Source organism: Giraffa tippelskirchi, chromosome 2 (genome assembly GCF_054371585.1).
Source record: "Giraffa tippelskirchi isolate mGirTip1 chromosome 2, T2T-mGirTip1v1.2.pri, whole genome shotgun sequence".
NCBI classification, from domain to species: Eukaryota; Metazoa; Chordata; class Mammalia; order Artiodactyla; family Giraffidae; genus Giraffa; species Giraffa tippelskirchi.
The window spans coordinates 119,031,052-119,051,867 of NC_137276.1; the positions used below are offsets into that span (position 1 = coordinate 119,031,052).

General features: G+C 43.2%; 1 protein-coding gene across 1 annotated transcript in view; it reads left to right on the forward strand.

The window, feature by feature from the left end:
- SLC35F3 (solute carrier family 35 member F3) overlaps positions 1–20,816 on the forward strand; it is a 409,744-nt gene that overhangs the window by 172,691 nt on the left and 216,237 nt on the right. The window lies entirely within an intron of this gene.

Here is a 20,816-nt window from a genome sequence, read left to right on the forward strand (position 1 = left end):
AAATGGCAACTCATTCCAGTATTTTTGCCTGGAAAATTCCATGGACTGGAGAGCCTGGGCAGCTCTTTGTGTCATAAAGATTCGGACACAACTGAGCACACACATGCACGCTCGTCTTGTCTATTGTGAACACTGCTGAAATGAACATCACGGTGCATGTATATTTTCAATTGGTTTTCTCTGGATATATGTCCAGGAGTGGGATTGCTGGATTATGTGTGTGACAAGATCTGCTTGTCCTTCATACTGGTTGGACATCTCATAGGATCTTCAAATTGGAGCACCTTCCTGGGCTTGTTTTTGGAGAGGGTCAGGAGGGTTCACCCTCACAAGGACCAAAGGGCCTCCTTAGAAGTGGGCATTCTAGAATCAGCCTAAGTCCTTTATGCAAATGGAAGGAGCTCTGGAAGGCAGACTAAGAACACCAGTATCCTCAGGTTTCTTACTCTCTCTTACAGAAGAGCCCCAGTACTGTACTCACAATGGAGACTTGCCTAGACTGGGTCTAGAGAGTGTGTTGGCTTCTCCCATCAGCCTTTGGCAGAGGTACACCTTGCAGAGAAGTGAGAGGCAGTCATGGAGATTTCCCCAGCTTTTTATGATAGTTTTAAATTCCTGTGCCCAGATCTTTGTGATCAACTTGGGCCTTCAGTAATGCCACGTCTTAGAATTTTTGACTTGCAGATTTGAGGATAAGCATTCCCTCAACCATTCTTAAACTGTGTCTCCTATTTCCCTTCTGTTCTTAACCAGAATGGGATATTCTTGTTTTGACTGGAGCCTGGGTCTATAAGGCAGCCAGTTTTGAGGTGTAACTTGTATCCAGGCAAGCTTGCACCTGGATCTCAACATCCCCTTCCCCATTAGATATTTGCTTTTTGTTATTATTAGTTTGCTCCTTTTTGAATTTCACTTCAAGGTTTATTTATTTATGTAATTTTTTTGGCTGGGCCACGTGGCATATGGGATCTTATTTCCGGGGATCAAACCCGACCCCTTGTATTGGCTGCATGGAGTCTTAATCACTGGGCCACCAGGAAGTGCCATAGAGATTTGCTTTTATTTGAAGGCAACAAAGGTCGTAAGCCTTGGACTCCTGTCAGGGACAGTGCCTTGAGTATAGCCTCTTCTCCCTGCCCATGAAACATGGGAAAGTCAGTGATTGTATAATAAATTCCATGCCAGTTTTAGTGATGTTTGGACGTTCTTATGGAGAGGTTGTCTGTGTATGATGAGGGGCCCAGTGTAAGTCTATTTTGATTCTCACTGTGCTCTGGGGAGTTTCAGGGGCTGTCTGAGTTCAGCAGGGACAATGTCCGGTCCTCAGTTGAGAAATCAGTTTGGAATAGTTTGTGTTTAGCGTTACTATTAGTTGGAACCGTATGGGAACACCTGTTTTGTGGGTCAAAAACTGTCAGATATCAGCAATTTGTATGTTTTAATGGAAAAGAGTATGAAATCAGGAGGTATTTATTCATTTTTCTCTTATATTTCTATCACAGTACCCTAACATGGTGACTGGCCAGATTGTTGGAGAAATGACTGAGTGAATGAGTGAATGAATGAATTTGGTGCCTATTTGAATTGCTCATATCTAACTCAGGCTCTGGATATGTTTCTGTATGCTGCACCCATATCCTTAAAATCAGAAGATGACCCTTCATGACATCCAAACTGGCAAATGGCAAGCTGTCTTGTTTAGCTCAAGCACATAATGTGAGCTGATGAGTTGGCAGAATGAGTCAGGGGCTGGATGTTGGCATGAGATTATGAAGAGCTTGGTGAGCCATGCTCAGGAGTTAGGACTTTAGTCTTTAGCCATCTGGGAATTATCTCTGGGCTTTGAAGCAGAGTTAGCTGAACATATCTGTATTTTATTTTACTTTACCTTTTTATTGCGGTATAATTGCTTTACTCTGCTGTGTTAGTTTCTGCTGTTCAGCAAAGTGAACCAGCTATATATATATATATACACGTATATATATATATGTATATATATACATGTATATATATATATATATATACATGTATATATATATATACACATATATCCACTCTTTTTTGGATTTCCTTCCCATTTAGGGATGCTCAGCATTTACAGCACTGAGTAGAGTTCCCTGAGCTATACAGCAGGTCCTCATTAGTTATATATTTTATATATAGTAATGTGTATTTGTCAGTCCTAACCTCCCAATTCATCTCATCCCCTCCTTCCTTTCCCCCTTGGTGTTCATATGTTTGTTCTCTACATCTGTGTCTCTATTCCTGCCCTCAAAATAAATTCATCTGTACCATTTTCCTCTATTTCACATAAGAGTTAATACATGATATTTGTTTTTCTCTTTCTTCACTCCGTATGACAGTCTTTGGGTCCATCCACATATCTATACTTTAAAAGAAAGCAATGTTCTTACTTTGATGGACAGAATGCTAATATTGAAGAGAGAGCTGTATTTATCTCTAGGAAAGGGCTAATTTATGTGCATTCAATCCTTCCCATAACACAGTATAAGCTTGATTATATGTGATTAATAATTGCAGATTGCCTGAATGCTGCGTTTTCTTGGCTGGGATGTATTTATAGATCATAAAAGATTTATCTAGGTTGCACATACCTGAAGAGTGAGTAGCTGTTGCTGGTAAATGTCAGGACAATGAAGGTGGATGGTGTCTTTGGCGAGCCCACTTCAGGAAGGTGGTGTGGGCCACATTTAGAGACTCTGGCCCCAGTTCTGCCCCCTCAGCGGCTTTCTCCTGCTCAGCAGGCATTCCTGACCAGTTGTCACAGCAGCGCCAAAACGTGAGCTAGATGCACCGCAGGATGATCAGCCCGATTTCTCTGGCGGTAATAAGCTACCCTTCCCTCTGATCGTTTCATTACTTTGTGAGCCTGCCGTGACCTGAAGGAACTTTCAGGAAGGGAAGGTGCTTGATAAGTAAAGGGACGGGTGAAAGGAAGTCCTCTCCTTTTTTGCCCTCCTTTCTGGCCACTGGCCTCTCTGCCCCCACTGTTGCCTCCAAGCCTTTGGGTGGCTGTGTTCACCTGGGGGTGGGGAGAGGCATTTCTGTCTTATCATCAGTCATTCAGAGTAAAGATTTATTTCTGTTTTGCTTATTTATTTGTTTTTGGCTGCACTGGGTCTTCATTGCTCTGCACGGGCTTTCTCTAGTTGCAGTGAGCAGGGGCGATTCTCTAGTTGCTTCTCACTGCGGTGGCTTCTCTTGTTGCAGAGCATGGGGTCTAGGGTGGGCTTAGTGGCAGCCGCATACGAGCTTAGTTACCCTCTCAGATCTTAGTTCCGGCATGTGGGATCTTAGTTCCCGGACCAGGGATCGAACCCATGTCCCCTGTATTGGCAAACAGATTCTTAACCACTGGACCACCAGGGAAGTCTCAGAATAAGGATTTTGTGCTCACCTTTAGAGCTTCCAGAAGTCCCCGATGCCATGTGCCAACCCAGCCACATGGGACAGTGACTAAACACTTGCTTGAGCTGGTGATGTACCTGTTAAGTGTTACCGGATGCTCAGTGCCCAGATGCAGAATGACAGCCAGCAATCCAAGGTCCCTCCGTTATACTGGGGAAGGGGCATAGGGCTGCCCAGAGTTAATGTCCTTCCCAGTGTTGCTCAGCCAGTGAGTGAACAAGCCAGGCTGGACTAGGGACTCTTGGCTTGAGCTCATGGCTTTACTGCACTCTACGTCCTTCATCCTCTTCCTCAGGCAACAGTGTTGGTGAGCTTTTTTTTTTTTCCTTTTTTCAATTTACTTGGGGCTTCCCTGGTGGCTCAGACAGGAAAAAATCTCCGTGCAGTGCAGGAGACCCAGGTTCTATCCCTGGGTCGGGAAGATCCCCTGGAGGAGGGCATGGAAGCCCACTCCAGTATTCTTGCCTGGAGAATCCCATGGACAGAGGAGCCTGGTGGACTACAGTCCATAGGGTTGCAAAGAGTCAGACACAACATTTTATTGGACTGTGTCTTTCGGAGTATTAAATGTTATCATTCCCATACATTACTGAATTGATTGTCATTACTGCAGGGGACATAATGAAGAATGTCCCCTAGGGAAGCTTTTCCTTGAGATTTAAACTCTGGAGGATATTCTCTTAGGTTGGAGGATTTCCTTTCTGCCAGCTTATCTCTGTCTTACTTTTATCTGCCAGTGTCTCTGCAGAAACATCAGTAGGATTTCATAAAAGCAGAGAAGTAAAGGATGGAGAGAGTTTTGAATGTCCTTCCAAGGGTGTCCCTTCTCTCCTCCATCGCCTCTGGAGCTCTCTTAAGCAGATGGTTATAGCCCTTCTGCCCCCAGGGTTTCTGGTAAATTCTGAGAACCCCAGGGGACTGTGTTGTTACAGAAGATGTTGGAACCAGCATGGAATGTGAAGATTTGACCTCTGGGTTGCAGATTGGTTTTTGTTTTAATTTTTATTGCAGGATAGTTGATTTACAATATTGTGTTAGTTTTAGGTGTAGAGAAAAGTGATTCAGTTATACATATACATACATACATTCTTTTTTCAGATTCTTTTTCCATATTAGTTATTACAGAACACTGAGTAGAGTTCCCTGTGCTGCCCGGTAGGTCCTTGTTGATTGTCTGTTATGTTAATCCCGGTCTCTTAATTTATCACTTCTCCCCACATTTACCCGTTGGTAACATAAGTTGGATTTTGAGATCTGTGAGTGTGTTACCGCTTTTTAGAAAAGGTTTATTTGTATCATTTTTCTATTAGGTTCCGCATATAAGTGGTATCATAGGGTATTTGTCTTTCTCTGACTTATGATAACCTCTAGGTCCATCCATGTTGCTTCAAATGGCATTATTTTGTTCTTTTTTATGACGGAGTAGTATTCCATTGTGTATATTTGCCACATCTTCTTTGTCCATTCCTGTTGATGAGCATTTAGGTTGCTTCCATGTCTTGGCTATTGTGAACACTGCCACAGCGAGCATAGGCATGCATGTATCTTTTCAAAATTATGGTTTTTTCTGGATATATGCCTAGGAGTGGGATTGCTGTATGATATGGTGCTTCTGTTTTTAGTTTTTTAAGGAACCTCCATACTATTTTCCATAGTGGCTGAACCAACTTACATTTCCATCAACAGTGTAAGAGGGTTCCCTTTCCTCCACACGCTCTCCAGCATTTATTTTTTGTAGACTTTTTGATGATGACTATTCTGACCAATGTGGGGTAATATTGCATTATAGAGTGCCGCAAATAAAAATAAATGTTAGTCACTAAGGAAACACGTGTGACATCCAGGTGGCAGAGTCTCCCCCACTGTCTGTCTTCAGTGGACCTGGTTTCATCTGTTTATGCTCCAGAGCAGACCCTCCAGCACTGGGTTCACATCCCTGTGGATGAAGTCAGGAGTCCTGGCTTGGCCTTACCACATAGTGTTGAGTGTTTGGGTTGTGGGAAATTCATTTAACATATTAAAAAAAAAATTTTTTTGTCTTTGTGGTTTGCAGGATCTTAGTTCCCTAACCAGGGACTGAACCTGGCCCCAGCCATGAAAGCATTGAGTCCCAATCACTGGACCTCCAGGGGATTCCCACTTTTAGCATCTTTGGGCCTCAGTTTCCTAATTTGGGGGCAGTTTTTCAGGCTAATATGTGAAGACAGCATGAACTAATGTATATGTCAGCCCTTGGAAACTGTAAAGACCAACCCATGTGGACATTAGGGATATTTGGGTTTTTTTTTTAATATTATTTATTTGGCTGTGCCAGGTCTTAGTTGTAGCTTACAGGATTTTCAGTCTTCGTTATTGCTTGTGACATCTAACTCCCTGACCAGGGATTGAACCTGGGGCCCTTGCACTGGGAGCCAGGAGTCTTAGCCACTGGACCAGCAAGGAAGTCCCTATCAGGGGCCTTAGTGTGTAGTTCTTCACAGCATGTGTCCTGGCACCCTCCCTTTGCCAGAACACAGATTTGAGAACAAAGACTATCAGTTTTGAGAGTTTCTGCTCCAGGATAACTTTCCTGACCTATTCCCAACCCATTCTGATAACATAATGTATATATGAAAACAGCACAAATGGAAAAGTGCTACAGACTGTCCACGATGATAACCTGACCTGGTTCTTACTGGTTCTCACCTCAAAGTGATTTTTCTCCAGCCTTTCTCTGTGCTTATTGTTAGTCATTTCATGGAGAGAGACCAAGCCTTTTCTTCCTGTTGTTTCTCCCCTGAAACTGCTTAAATATGCAGCAAACATCCCTGGTTGACCAGCTCCTCCATGGAAGACCCCAGGAAGTCTTCAGCTATTCACGTGCCAGGAACGGGTATGAGAAGTCTGGTCTCCCATCACCAGCCTCTCCAGCACACTTTCCATCCAGTTTAAGAGGGAGAACCCATCCAGCTGAGGAAGAAGGAAGTGACCAGCCTCTCAGATGCACCCTGGGCAGGAGTAAGGACGCATTCCTCTGTGTTGGCCAGTTCCCCTGTGCACATGGTAACAAGATGATACAAACGGGCAGAGGAGGGCAAGAGGAGCTGGAACGCTGATGGAGGGGGTGTCTGTAGCTGCGGGATGTTTTTGCCAGATGCAGACATGTTAGCTGAGGCTGGTGCTCACTCCCCACCAACTCTGCAAACAGCGGACCACCCAGGCGACAGACAGGCAGGTGGGGCAGCAGCATTTCCGGTGCTCAGACCTGCAGTTGTGTGCGTTCAGCCGTCAGATCAGACTGATCAGACTGGGGTCTTCTGTGTCTAATTTCCCATAGCATAAACTTGCCTTTGCCACTCAGAGCTGAGTCTTTGCCCGGAGTTTGATTCCGTCTATTAATACCAGCAACTTCAACTTGAGGGAAGTATTAGAAGCCTGTTATTTTTAAGACAAAAGAAGGAATCTATGCCGGTTCCTCCTCTGCCTCCATATTTAGAGGGAGGCCAACTAAATGATCCTCAGCTTTGGAATCCAACAGGAGCTGGGAGAAAACTGACTTGTCTTTTAAATCCTCCAAATCCACACTTCATGCAGTGATTTGAAGCAGGGCGTTAGATGTTAGAAGCACCAAGTGCTCATGGTTAAGTTTCTTAAGCCAGCTCTGCATCAGAGGAGGGATGCCCTACAATTAAAGAGGCTGTTTAGATGCTACACGCAATTCTCAGTTGATGTCCCGATTGTGTTAGTTGTTTCCATAGAAACAGCATGCAACTGATGGTCATTTCTGGGGACGGCACTACCTAATCCTTAAAGCAGCTATGCACTGACCCGGAGGCCCACAGTTGAAGGGTCACTAGTTTCCAAACAGTTATTTCAGCTGTTTCTGAGTCTCATGAGTGATGGAACATCAGGGAATCTTGGTGGTGAAACTGAGCGGGACGGGGGCTCTTGGCACTGATGTCTTTTCCGTGTCCCCCATTTCTTGTTTGTCGGGAACAGACTCCAGCCTCCATGACCTTCCCGGAGTTCCAAAGGGCAGATTTGAACTGATACTAATCAGGGAATGGAGGGGGTGCAGAGACAAGGGAGGAGCAGCCAAGAAACAATAGCGCAGCCTGGTGGAGCAGGGTCCTGCTTCTGCTTCAAGGGATTCACATAGCAATATCTTTGTGCTCTTTTCAATAAATGGAAGATGTCAGCATTCTTCATTCCAGAGAAGACGACCTGAGGCCAGATTAAAAGGATGCAGCGGTGCATACACCCTAATCTTATTATCAGTCCCACCCTTGAACAATTGCCATAAAACACCTCACCAAATCTTCCTGGGTTGGGACACACAGGTTTTGAGGGGATGAGCCTGCTGTGTCCCCCTTTGCCTGGCAAAGCAATGAAGCTATTCTTTTCTGCTTCACCCAAAACTCTGCCTCTGAGATTCAACTTGACACCGGTGCACAGAGGCCAAGTTTTTGGCATCAGTGGGGACTCTGGTGGTACCAGTGGCAATTATAGAAGTAGATTTTTATCTAAAGGGGCAGATACAGCAAGTGATGGCTTATAATGGCAGGAGGGATGAACAGCTCTTTCACTCTATCTACATGGATACACATATCTATACATACATACACATAGACATATCTCCATAAATACACAAAATGGACAGGGAAGAATTGTGCCTCCTTACCTGCTGCTCTAACTGGTCAGAAGGCCATTGTTGGTACTCCAGCTTTCTTTTCACACCGTGCGTTATGATGCAGATTCTTTACCGTCTGAGCCACCAATAAATCCCCTATATATGAACAAGTTCCATCCCAAGAGTGCGTTTGTAAGTCCAATTTGTTCTTAAGTCCAACAGAGTTAGCCTAGGTACCCAACTAACACAATCGACTATAATAGTACTGTACTAGAATAGATTTATAATATTTTTCACACAAATAATACATAAAAAACACAAAAAATAAAGATAACATTTTTAATCTTACAGTACAGTACCTTGAAAAGTACAGTAGTACAGTACAAGAGCTGGCATACAAGGGCTGGCATCGAATGAACAGGCAAGAAGCGTTACTGCCTGGAGGAGGGAGAGGAGGTGGGAGATGGTAGAGCTGAAGGATCGTCAGCGATAGGAGACGGAGGGCAAGGTGCAGTTTCACTTACGCCTGACGTTGACAGAATGCACGTTCTCATCTTTGAAAGTTGGCAGCTTGAAGGTTCATATGCAGGAGACGTTCTATATACCCCAGGACTTCATCCAAGCCTCACAATAGCCAGGGGCAGCAAGAATCACCTCACATTTTACAGAGGGAGCATCTGGGCTCAGAGAAATGAAAAGACGGCAGAGTCAGAGTCGAGACTTGAGTCAAAACCCCTTCCCCTTCCCCCCACTTCATACTACCTACCACAAACAACCTCCCCAGTCTGCGGGGTCAGTTATGGAACCTGAACTAAGTCAATGGTTGTGGAAATTGAGAGGAGGAGGTAAAACTTAGAGGACTTGGTGATTGGATTTGAGGAGGAAGAAAATGAAAAGGAATCCAGGATGATTCCCAGGGCTTGAGTGTGTCTGAGTAGTGTGTCTGTGAATACTGGTGTGATCTACAAATGTAGGCTGCTGTAGAAAATGCGGATTTGGTTGGTTGGTTGTTCGGTTCTCATTAGTGTCAGACTCTTGGTGATCTCATGAACGGCAACATGCCAGGCTTCCCTGCCCTTCACTATCTTCCAGAGTTGGCTCAGACTCATGTCCATTGTGTCAGTGATGCCATCTAACCATCTCATCCTCTGTTGTCTGTTTCTTCTGCCCTCAATCTTTCCCAGCATCAGGGTCTTTTCCAGTGAGTTGGCTCTTTGCATCAGGTGGCCAAAGTATTGGAGCTTCAGCTTCAGCATCAGTCTTTCCAATGAATATTCAGGGCTGATTTCCTGTAGGATTGACTGGTTTGATCTCCTTGCTGTCCAAGAGACTCTCAGGAGTCTTCTCCAGCACCACAGTTTGAAAGCATAAATTCTTCAGCACTCAGCCTTCTTTATGGTCCAACTCTCACATCTGTACGTGACTACTGGAAAAACCATAGCTTTGTGTATACAGACCATTGTCAGCAAAGTGATGTCTCTGCTTTTTGATATGCTGTCTAGGTTCATCATAGTTTTTCTTCCAAGGAGCAAGCATCTTTTAATTTCAAGGCTTCAGTCACCATCCACAGTTATTTTGGAGCCCAAGAAAATAGAAATGATAATTTTGCAAACATAAAGGAGATGAAGAAACTAATCGGTGCCTGCGCATTCAAGGCACATGCCAGGACTTTCCTGGTGGTCCAGTGGTTATGAGCTTCCAGTACAGGGGACACAGGTTCAGTCTGTAGTTGGAGAACTAAGATTGTGCAAACCATGCAGCTCAGTCAAGGGAAAAAAAAAAATCAAGGCATTTGGCAAGTGAAAGTGAAGTGATGATGGTGGTGGTACAGGTGATGTTATAAGGGTTGTGATGGAGGTGGTGGTGTTGATGTTGGATGTGTTGCTGATGGAAGTAGAAGCGAAGGTGGCTTTGGAGGTGTTGGTGATGGTGGTGGTGGTGATGGTAGTGGAGGTAGTGGTGATGGTAGTAGCAACTGCATAGAAGGAACAATAATCAGAGTGGAGACAAATTGTCACATCATCATTTTTTCATACTTTCCATTTTTCTGATTGAGAGGGAAAAGTATGGCCCAAGAAGGCAGAAATCACATTGTGCACTACTGATTGAGTTGTGAGTCTGTTATGAACAGGCTAAAACTCAAGCTGCCAGAGTATGCTTAATAGTGGTTTCTGGGAAGCAACAAAGAACAGATATAATAATTTTGAATAAGAGTTTGGCTCTCCTTGACATAAACTTAGAGACACCTGAAAATGCAGTCATATTTTGAAGCAGGTTTTGCTGAAATGCACTGACTGCATCTTGGTTCGGAGACCAACATGATGAGAGCACAGAGTTGCATTCTTTTCCAGAACACCTACTTCCACAATGATTATCTTCTCTAGGTGGGAGGCACCTGCCCAGTGTGTGGAACAAAGCTGATGTCCAGTAACTCTTGGATGACCAAAGCATCTAATGGGAAAAAGTTGGCATGGAATGTAAAATGGAAACATTCTGCACCTTTGAGTTGACATGAGTTTGTTATCACAAGCCTGATTTAGAAATAATCACCAAGTTCACAGCCCAGAGCATCCTACAACTCTATTAACAGAGTTAATAGAAAGAAAGATCTTAGAATGTCAATGAGCTTTGACTAACATTTGCTTTCCATAACATGCATCCATTGTAGGACATGTATTCTGAAGACCCAGTGTATTCTGAATAATTGGTTGTGTGAACCTTATTTCTTAATTAAATAAATATAAACTAGATTTTATGATGTTCATAAAACGTGACAGCTGAATAACACTCAAGGGAAAGAAACAAAATAAAAACAAATACCATTATGACCACCATTGCACACCAGCTTTCTATAAACAACAATTACCTTTGGGTCAAGATTCTGAATAAAACATTTCTGGAAAGAGCCAGACCTTCTCACATATTTGATTTCCCTCCAGCACCCCCCAAGGCAGTCCCTCAGCTTCTGCTGTAACATTTCCAATAGCAGCTATCATGGATCTTATTATGTATATGCACCCATAGCGCCCTCTCATTTTCTGTATATCTTGTTCCTCAAGGGATATTTTTGTGTGAAACCCACTCTGAAAAGTGAAAGGGCACCCAGGAAGCTGGTGTCGCCTTTGAGACAGATAATCAAAGAGGGTTGGTGAGTTTTCCCCTTCAGAATCCCTGGGATAGTTCTGGTCAGTTTCTCTACATATTTTCCAAGGAAATGTGCAGAATATTTCCTGAATCTGTTTGTTGTTATAATGAAACCAAACAGTCCTGGAACAACTTGATGTTCTAACTTGGAAACAAATAAAGTGAAAGTGTGGATACACATGCGCACATTTCTACTCTGTGGGAGGGAGCCGAGAATGGTGGGGGGAGGGGAGAGGTGGTCCTTTTATCTCCATTCAACATGATGAACTCAAAGTTAAATGTGGTCTTCCCGGGGATTCCCAATTGGTGCCTTGTAAGGGGGATGGATCATGACTGTATTTCTTTTCCCAGAACCTGTAACTTCTGCCAGGAAGGGCAGTGTCAGGATAGAGCAGGGACGGGAGCTAAGCCACTTGGCCGTTCATTCCCTTTGTTACATATCCTTATCTCTAAAGAGAGAGTTTTCCTAGAGCTCTTCTTTGAAAGTGAAAGTCGTGTCTGACTCTTTGTGACCCCATGGACTGTAGCCCGCCAGGCTCCTCTGTGCATGGGATTCTCCAGGCAAGAATACTGGAGTGGGTTGCCATTCCCTTCTCCAGGGGATCTTCATGACCTACGGAATCCAAACCAGGTATCCCGAATTGTAGGCAGATGCTTTACCATCTGAGTCACCGAGGAAGCCAATAGAGCTCTTCCGTGGCAGTGACTAGTCTCATCAGCCTCCTTGCTTATCCCTCTTCATTTCATCAAGTACACTTCATTCTCTTGGGTCTTCTTTTAGGCCCTGAAACATGAGCAACTTCCCACCAAATGGTCTCCACCCATGCCTTGCCCACTGCTGGGAATGCTTTTTTGTCTAACTTTTTCATCTCAGATGAGCTAAGTCCTCCTAACCTGGTGGAACTCTGAGGAGACATCCATCCCTGAGCCACCGAAGCAGCCAAATATGTCTTTCCACATCATTCCAGAAATGTATCGGAAGACCCATAGGTCTAATAATGGCAGACATTCTTCCTCCTTCAGCAGTGATTGGGCAAAGTGTTTGATTTTTGTTGTGGCACTATCTAGATAAGCTTAAAATTGGCCAAATGCATTTTCTGCCTCAGATTCAAGAAGTCTAAGGCATAGATTGGAGGAGACCTGTTCTGCTCAACAGAGAGGAAAATGCCTTATTCTCACACAACCTGTCACTGGAGGAGTACATGATTGCCATGCCACACGTAGCTGCCATGGTAGTTTCTGGGTTCAACTTTCAGCCTTTCAGAGAGTAGCAGGACTGGGAACTGCCCTGGTGGTCCAGTGGTTAAGAATTCGCCTTTCAAAGCAGGGAGTGCAGGTTCAATCCCTGATGGAGGAAATAAGATCTCAAATGCATGAGGTCAAAAAACCAAAACATAAAACAGAAGCAATGTTGTAACAAACTTAAAAACTTAAAAGAAGTATTGGTACTGAATTTTAAAAATAAAGGATACATGTGGTGAGTCACTTTGCTTATACCTGAAATTACACATTATAAACCAACTGTACTCTAAAATAAAAATGAAAAAAATGAAAAACGGTATTAGTACCAATGGTTACGTAGAATGGATTTACTCTTCACCTTTCCATGTGGGAGAAAAAGAGGAACCTCATACCTTCCATTTTCTGGGAGTTCTTCAGAAAACAGACACTCTATCTGTTGAACAAAAACTTGAGGGTTTTTTTTTTAATTCTTATTTATTTGCATTTTTAAAAAAATTTTATGAAATATAGTTGATTTATAGTGCTGTGTTAGTTTCAGGTATACAGCAAGGTGATTCAGTTTTATATACATATATTCTTTTTTTACACTCTCTTCCATTATAGGTTATTTTGTATAGTTTCCTGTGCTATACAGTAGGTCCCTATTGTTTATCTATTTTATATATAATAGTATTATGAAAGCTTGAGTTTTAAAGTCATTGCATTCTTGGAAACTTGAGAGCAGAATCTCAGACCAGATTCATCTCTGGATTGATTTTTTTGGAGGAGGGGGGAAGACTTGCTATTGTTGTTTATCTTATTCCTTGTTTGGGGTAAGATAGGAAAACAAGGTTAGGGATGTGTCCTGGACTGTCTGAGCAAGGAAGGATACAGAAGGCCTTTTCCAGAAGAGTCCAGCCTTGTGCAAGATCCATCCTTTCAGCACATGTGCTCATTTCTTGGTCTATAAACTGTGCACTCCCCAGAGTGGATAAAAGATGCCTTTTCCAGAAGACTCCAGCCTTGTGCAAGATCCATCCTTTCAGCACATGTGCTCATTTCTTGGTCTATAAACTGTGCACTCCCCAGAGTGGATAAAAGATGAGTGAGCGAGGGTCTGGGCTGTGCCATGCTTCATTGTCTAGGAGGTGAGACTCAAACAGATCTGAAAAGCACCGAGACCCCAAATGTTGCCCCCACTGTGACTGCTGCCGGTGACATGACATATCCGGGTCCCTCCATGCCCCCTCTCATTCCTTCTGCAATTACACAGCCCACTAAACACGCCCAGGAGTTAAGCTGCCCGAGCAGCTGTCGACTTACCACGTGAAGATTCCAAACCGCAGCAAAAAATACTTGGCAGGAAACACCCGCAGATGGCCCAACAAACTCATTGATCTGCTTGTAACCGAAACGGAAGCCAAACACATGCGAGAGAAGGAAGAGTGAACGGAGCAGAGCCTGGGAAACTCACTGAAGACAGTGTTCTCTGCCTAAATCCACGTCGTGCAATGCGACATGTCGTTCTGCACACACATTCTAGTGCCTTGAAAAAACCGCTGGAAATATACGTGTAAGATTAGACTCCCTGGAAATAGAAGGCAAGAATGGTGAATGTAACTTGGAGTGACATATGGAAGCCAGCCTTCTGACTAACATGTGGGAGAGACACCAGTGCATTCAATTTCAACGTGCTTGTCCAAGTTTCCAAGGAAAGGTGACTCAAGAGAGGATGTGCATTTGTACCTCAATGACTCCCCACCGCTTCTCAATGTGTCCCTGATGTTGCCTGGGCAATTCTACTTCATGATTATTCATGAGAGAAATGAACTGCATCTGAGCATCTGCCTCTGATCACAGCTACATCTGGCCTTCAAGGCCACCCTCAGAGGCCAAGGATCGTGAAGCGTGGGTCATGGGCAGATGGACTTTGGTGCAGGCTGTGGACCCTACAGGAGACTGTGAACCCTCTGGTCTGTGGTCCAGGAGTGCCTGCAGAACACTGAGTTGGGGGGTCATTTATGGACAGGTGAGCCTTTGTGGAAGCCCAGGTTTCCAGAGAAGTTCCAGTACCTTATTGGAGGAAAAAAAAAGAAGAACAGTTTGGCCACCACATGAATGTGTTGGCATCACCTCTCCCCAGTCCCAGCACACTTAGTCACAAGATACCCCGTGAATTTTCCTGTGTGGGGAGGGGAGAGCCAGTGAGTAAGCCCAGCTTTCCCAACTGGGCAGGATGCTGCCAAAGGGACTCATTTTTAGCTCTCACATCATCCAGACTACTGAATTGGGAGCTCCATGACTGGGAGGAGGGGGCAGATTGGGAGAGCAGCGTATAAGATACCTGGAGGGCATTAAAGGACATGGTTCCGGCTGACAGCATCCTTGGTTCCATCAGGAAACCAGCTCATGAGCCTGGGGAAAATCTCACCCCCAGACCCCCCCGACTGGCCCGTGTGCATCCCCAGCACACCATGTGCTAATCCACACCTCACCCAATCTGTGGCAGTTCCCTGTGTGAGCTCCCCAGGACCTCGGCAGAAAGTTGGACCACTCTGCCCACACGGGTGGAAACACAAACTTGAATTGTAGTGCCACCTTCAGGAAGACACAGGAAAGGTGATCTACAGTCCACATTGTATGTAGAGTAGACTCTCAGGCTTAAGAATTCTGCCAGGAGAGGGAGCAGGAAGCTTGGGGCAGGTGTATGCATACAGGTCTGAGAAAGCCTCAGAATCTGGCAAAACTGATGAAAGGTATTTCTTCCCTGAAGGCTCTTAGTAAAAATTCAGTTCAGTTCAGTTCAGTTGCTCAGTCGTGTCTGACTCTTTGTGACCCCATAAGCTGCAGCACGCCAGGCCTCCCTGTCCATCACCAACTCCCGGAGCCCACCCAAACTCATGTCCATTGAGTCGGTGATGCCATCTAACCATCTCATCCTCTGTCGTCCCCTTCTCCTCCTGCCCTCAATCTTACCCAGCATCAGGGTCTTTTCCAATGAGTCAGCTCTTCTCATCAGGTGGCCAAAGTATTGGAGTTTCAGCTTCAACATCAGTCCTTCCAATGAACACCCAGGACTGATCTCCTTTAGGATGGACTGGTTGAATCTCCTTGAAGTCCAAGGGACTCTCAAGAGTCTTCTCCAACACCACAGTTCAAAAGCAACAAATCTTCGGTGCTCAGCCTTCTTCACAGTCCAACTCTCACATCCATACATGACTACTGGAAAAACCATAGCCTTGACTAGACGGACCTTTGTCGGCAAAGTAATGTCTCTGCTTTTTAATATGCTGTCTAGGTTGGTCATAACTTTCCTTCCAAGGAGTAAACGTCTTTTAATTTCATTGCTGCAATCACCATCTGCAGTGATCTTGGAGCCCAGAAAAATAAAGTCTGACACTGTTTCCACTGTTTCCCCATCTATTTTCCATGAAGTGATGGGACCAGATGCCATGATCTTAGTTTTCTGAATGTTGAGCTTTAAGCCAACTTTTTCACTCTCCTCTTTCACTTTCATCAAGAGGCTCTTTAGTTCCTCTTCACTTTCTGCCATAAGGGTTGTGTCATCTGCATATCTGAGGTTATTTGATATTTCTCCCAGCAATCTTGATTCCAGCTTGTGCTTCCTCCAGCCCAGCGTTTCTCATGAATGTACCCTGCATATAAGTTAAATAAGCAGGGTGACAATATACAGCCTTGACATACTCCTTTTCCTGTTTGGAGCCAGTCTGTTGTTCCATGTCCAGTTCTAACTGTTGCTTCCTGACCTGCATACAGGTTTGTCAAGAGACAGGTCAGGTGGTCTGGTATTCCCACCTCTTGAAGAATTTTCCACAGTTTATTGTGATCCACACAGTCAAAGGCTTTGGCATAGTCAATAAAGCAGAAGTAGATGTTTTTCTGGAACTCTCTTGGCTTTTTCGATGACCCAGCGGATGTTGACAATTTGAACTCTGGTTCCTCTGCCTTTTCTAAAACCAGCTTGAACATCTGGAAGTTCATGGTTCACGTATTGCTGAAGCCTGGCTTGGAGAATTTTGAGCATTACTTTACTAGCGTGGGCAGTGCAATTGTGTGATAGTTTGAGCATTCTTTGGCATTGCCTTTCTTTGGGATTGGAATGAAAACTGACCTTTTCTAGTCCTGTGGCCACTGCTGAGTTTTCCAAATTTGCTGACACATTGAGTGCAGCACTTTCACAGCATCGTCTTTCAGGATTTGAAATAGCTCAACTGGAATTCCATCACCTCCACTAGCTTTGTTTGTAGTGATGCTTCCTAAGGCCCTCTTGACTTCACATTCCAGGATGTCTGGCTCTAGATGAATGATCACACCATCGTGATTAACTGGGTCGTGAAGATCTTTTTTGTACAGTTTTTCTGTGTATTTTTTCCACCTCTTCTTAATATCTTCTGCTTCTGTCAGGTCCATACCATTTCTGTCCTTTATCGAGCCCATCTTTGCATGAAATGTTCCCTTGGTATCTCTAATTTTCTTAAAGAGATCTCTAGTCTTTCCTATTCTATTGTTTTCCTCTATTTCTTTGCATTGATCTCTGAGGAAGGCTTTCTTTTCTCTTCTTGCTATTCTTTGGAACTCTGCATTCAAAAGAGTGTATCTTTCCTTTTCTCCTTTGCTTTTCGCTTCTCTTCTTTTCACAGCTATCTGTAAGGCCTCCTCAGACAGCCATTTCGCTTTTTTGCATTTATTTTTCCTGGGCATGATCTTGATCCCTGTCCCCTGTACAATGTCACGAATCTCTGTCCGTAGTAAAAATTAGAGGAAGTGAAAGGGAAAGTCGCTCAGTCATGTCCAACTCTTTGCGACCCCATGGACTGTAGCCCACCAGGCTCCTCTGTCCATGGGATTCTCCAGGCCAGAATACTGGAATGGATAGCCATTCCCTTCTCCAGGGGATCTTCCCAAATGCTACTTCAAATATGGAAACAACAGTGCAGAACTCCGAGAACCATGAGAAATCAAGGAAATGTGGCATCATCAAAAGGATCACCAGAATCTTCTAGTAACCGAGCCCCAAGACATGTAGATCTGCAATTCACCTGATAAAATATTAGATATATCTCTTTTACAGAAATCGTTGAGCTACAAGAAAACACAGAAAGACGAGTCAGTGAAATCAGGAAAGCAGTACACAACCAAAATGAGAAATTTAACAAAGAGATAGAAATCAAAAAAAGAACCAAACAGATTCCAGAGCTGAAGAATTCCGAATGAAGTAAAAAATGCAATAGAAAGAATCAACATTACAGTAGATTAAATAGAAGAAAACAGCCAGTGAGATAGAGAAGAGGAGCTTTGAAATAAGCCTGTTCAGGACTTCCTTGGTGGTCCACTGGTTAAGAATCTGTCTTCCGATGCAGGGGACACGGGTTTGATCCCTGGTTGGGGAGCTAAGATCCCACATGCTGCAGAGCAACTAAGTCCACACACAACTAGAAAGCCTGTGTGCTACAACGAGAAGCTCATGTGCTGCAACAAAGACCCAACACAGCCTAATGATAATAATAAATATATTATTTAAAAAAGAATTGACCCTGTTTGAGGAGACAAAAGAAAGAGAGGAAAGAATCTTTGCCTGTGTGTTCTATCTTCTCCCATGTGATCTATGAGACAGTATTAAGAAAACCAATAGCTAAATCATTGAAGTTTCAGAAGGAGAAGAGATGGAGAAGGAGATATGGAGAAGGAGATAGAATGATTATTTAAAGACATGATGTCTGAGTGCTTCCCAAACTAGGAAGAGATTTGGAATTCCAAGTTCATGAAGCTAAAATTCATCCTATTATTTCAAACCAAAGCAATTTTTTCTAAGACACATAATAATAAAAATGTCAAAAATCAAAGACAAAGAGAGAATCCTAAAGGCAGCAATAGAAAAGATTATAACATACAAGGAAACCTCATTGGCTATCAGCAGATTTCTCAGCAGAAACCTTACAAGCTGGGAGGGAGTGGGAAATTTTCAAAGGGCTAAAAGAAAAAAAAAAATGTCGACCAAGAATACTCTATTCAGCAAAGTTATCCTTCAGAAATGAAAGATAAAGACTTCTAAGACAAACAAAAACTAAGGAAATTCATCCCCACAAGATCTGCCTTAAAAGAAAAACTAAATTGAAAAGACACATGTGCCCCTGTGTTCACAGTAGCACTGTTTACAATGGCCAAGACATGGAAGCAATCTAAATGTGCACTGACAGATGATAAAAAAGATGTGGTGTATATATATATATATATATATATATGGATATTGCTGCTGCTGCTGCTGCTAAGTCGCTTCAGTCGTGTCCGACTCTGTGCGACCCCATAGACGGCAGCCCACCAGGCTCCGCCATCCCTGGGATTCTCCAGGCAAGAATACTGGAGTAGGTTGCCATTTCCTTCTCCAGTGCATGAAAGGGAAAAGTGAAAGTGAAGTCGCTCAGTCGTGTCCGACTCTCAGCGACCCCCTGGACTGTAGCCTACCAGGCTCCTCCATCCATGGGATTTTCCAGGCAAGAGTACTGGAGTGGGGTGCCATTGCCTTCTCCAATATGGATATTACTCAGTCATAAAAAAGGATGAAATAATTCCGTTTGCAGCAACATTGATGAACCCAGAAATTTTCATACTAAGTGAAGTAAGTCAGCCAGAGAAAGATAAATGTCATATGATATCACTCCTACGTGGAATCTAAAGAAAAGATACAAATGAATTTATTTACAAAATAGAAATAGACTCACAGACATAGAAGACAAACTTATGATTACCAAAGAGGGGAGGCAGGGGCAAGGATAACTTGGCAATTTGGGATTAAAAGATATACACTACTATATATAAAATAGAGAAACAATAAGAACCTGCTTTATAGCACAGGGAGCTATATTCAGTATCTTATAAAAAACTGTAATGGAAAAGAATCTGAAAAAGTATATTCTGGATCACTTTGCTGTGCATCTAAAACATTGTACAGTTTTAAAATAAATAAATAAATAAGTAAATTCTCACATTGCCTAAGGATTTGTGAAAGAAAGTAACACTCCCTACTGAAGATCTCTTCCTTTAGAACCTTAGGGCAGGTAGGAATTTTATAGAGGGGCTAGGAATAGAGAATGAGGCTTCCCAGGTGGCACTAGTGGTAAAGAACCCACCTGCCAATGCAGGAGACCTAAGAGACACGGGTTCGATCCCTGGGTCAGGAAGATCCCTTGGAGGAGGAAATGGCAACCCACTCCAGTATTCTTGTCTGGAGAATCCCATGCACAGAGGAGCCTGGCGGGCTACAGTCCATGGGGTCACGAAGAGTTGGACATGACTGAAGCAACTTAGAATAAGTGCATATTTAATTTTAATTATAATATACTCTGAAATGAAGTCTTTCTCCTTTCCTTGGCTTTAGTTCATGGCACCTGGTGACTTGTAAGATACTTTTCACCAAAGTATGCAGACTGATGCAAGTGTTCTCTTGTCCTCCTTATGCAGTGATGCCCTGGTAAATATTTCACCACCAAATCTCCAGGAGGGGAGGGGGAGCTCTTCTTGTAGCATTTGCCAATTTCTGTGGTGTCAGTGCTGCCACACTGCTGTTTTCACATTTCCAAGGTGACATCACCAAATGTGTATTTGGGAGAAGATGTACATAATGATCTTACGAGCCAGCAGGAGTTAGCCTGAAACATCACCGCATACCATTGATAGATTTCGACTGTTATTTGGAAATAACATGTGTGTTCATTGCTAATGGAAATATACTGAATTTTGCTTCAGTTTAGAAAAAAAAATTGAAAATGTGCTCTTGAATCATTTGAATTTCTGTGAAAGGCTTATAATTTTTTTAAAAAAGGATTGCATATATGTTCCTTCAGATGTGAAAAAAAGGAAGGTAAATAAAACTACGTATTCAGCATGGCTGATTTATCTTTAATTATAAACTGATGTAATTAGGGGAGGTTCCATTTTAGAGGTTCCATGGAGGACTATTAGTTTAAGGGGAGAATTGCAGAATACTGTGAGAGTTAAAATATTTGTGAGTCATGACTGATTCAATTTTGTTATTCTATTTTGGACAGAACCCATCAATCTCTCCTTGGGTTCGTGTACATCTGACATTGAAAATGATGCCCTTGTTTGTTGAGAATATAAATTTGATTGGTTTGAATCTGTTGTTTTTTTTTTAAATCAGCCTCAGAACAAGAGATTTAAACACCTAGCAGAATTTTAGGTTGGCCTGAGAAGGGATGTTCTTTCTTGGACATTTGCAGGAGAATTGAAGAGAAAATTTTCATCAGATAAATACAGACACAAGATGGTGCTAAAGGAGTGTCCTTTAAGCATGGTTCCTTTATTTTAAAACCGTATTTAGAAATGAGTAATTTTAAGATGTGATCTACATATCGGTGTGTATGGGTGTTTAAGG